We start from the raw sequence: 1,932 nt of genomic DNA on the forward strand, positions 1-1,932 counted from the left end.
GGGCTTGGACGGAACAGCCGATGGGAACGAGGTCTGGCATACCGCAGAACAAAGGAAACGGCCTTGTGTTCGACCGGCCACGTTCGAAACGGGATCCTGTTCATCGGGAGGGGTCTGGTGTACCACAAAACGGAGGAAACAGACCTCCTACAGTCGAAACGGGGGTCCTGTTGATCAGGAGGGGTGTGGCGTACCGCAAAACGGAGGAAACAGACTTGTGTTGGAGCGCTACGGTCGAAACGGGGGTCCTGTTCATCGGGAGGGGTGTGGCGTACCGCAAAATGGGACTCCACGGGATATTGTTCATCTCCACCGTCGACCCCCTCCAGCCTCCATGGGCTACTGTTCATCCACCGTCGACCTCCTCCAGCCTCCACCTGCCACTGTTCATCCAGCCTCCACCGCGCACTACTCCATCGGATACTGTTCAACCAGCCCTCTCCACAGGCTCCTGTTCAACCACCCCTCCACGGGCTACTGTTCATCCAGCCCTCCACCGTCTACTGTTCATCCTGCCCTCCACGGGGTGGTCCTGTTCATCCAGCCCTCGACGGGGTCCTGTTCATCCAGCCCCAACCGGCTCGATCGATCGGGGTCCTGTTCATCCAGAGGCAACACCACGAGGTCCTGTTCATCCACCCCCACCGGGAACTGTTCATCCAAACCCCCCAGCAACGCTCACTGTTCATCCAGAGGCAACACCACAGGGTCCTGTTCATCCACCCCCACCGGGAACTGTTCATCCAAACCCCCCAGCAATGCTCACTGTTCATCCAGAGGCAGCATCGATCGGCTTCAGTTAGCAGTAGTAGCGAAGGAATCGCTCGATCGGGTTCAGTTAACAGCCATCGATCGATCGCTCGGGTTCAGTAACACGTAGCCTGCAGTACAATCGCTCGGGTTCAGTTAGAGCCCAACGCCTCGCTCGGGTTCAGTTAGAGCCCAACGCCTCGCACCCACGCGTGTGCGTGTATGAGAGAAACGCGCATCGCTCGGCCCCGACCACCCACCGTAACAGGGAACACCCCGATATTTTCCTCTCCCTCGCTTCTACCACGGTTTTTTCCGTCATGGACGGCCCAAAGAATGTCATGCAGCTGCATCTCCGGCCCGCCCAGGATGAAAAGCCCATTTTCTGTCGTGATTTTTTGTCATAGAAGTAGGGCCCCACCACATCTATGATTATACCGGGTTTTGTCACAATTATCGTCATAGAAGTGTCATAAGTACGACAGAAAAAAAATTTCGTTCGGCCCAAAATGTCACGGATGTGTCTTTTTTTTAGTGATGGTGGAGGGGTGAATGGAATTGTCCACCACGGGCTATAGATTCATACCCTCTCCTAGCCCACCATATGCACCCATGGACTAAATAATACTCCTAGCCCATATAGCCATATAATATAAGCCCGCCCCATGGGAATTTCTCACTTTACTCTCACTTGAATAAACTCAGGGGGGTGCATTAGAGCTCCAAGACGGATTGGGGAGCTCTGGGTTTAGTCTAAGGATACGTGTTCGACTCGGACCAATGTTGAGGGAAGGAACTTGGATATGGTACCAAAGAGGCGCGTTCGACTCAAGCATGCGCCCAAACCTCTCTCAGTGCCTTCCTAACATAGGACTAGGCCACACTTCAACGAGACGACTTAACCTATTAAAAAGTGTTAATTTTGTTCATGTACAACAACCTTGGTCATTAGGCCATGGTGCACACCCCACTAATCTCTTTCCTAATCAAGTTAGTAATGACACCGCCTAATCAGATATTACTTTCACCGCAACAAATATATACGACCAAATCCTCAAGCTCCACCATTGATGCCACTTCCAAGCTCCCATGCCTCACTCTATAACCAACCAAAGTTTAATTTCTTGAGACGAAAAGAGGGAGGAACCTTTGATCTTTGATACCACCAAGAAAATCTTGACC

This window comes from Triticum aestivum, chromosome 6D, assembly GCF_018294505.1.
Source record: "Triticum aestivum cultivar Chinese Spring chromosome 6D, IWGSC CS RefSeq v2.1, whole genome shotgun sequence".
In the NCBI taxonomy this organism is placed as follows: Eukaryota; Viridiplantae; Streptophyta; class Magnoliopsida; order Poales; family Poaceae; genus Triticum; species Triticum aestivum.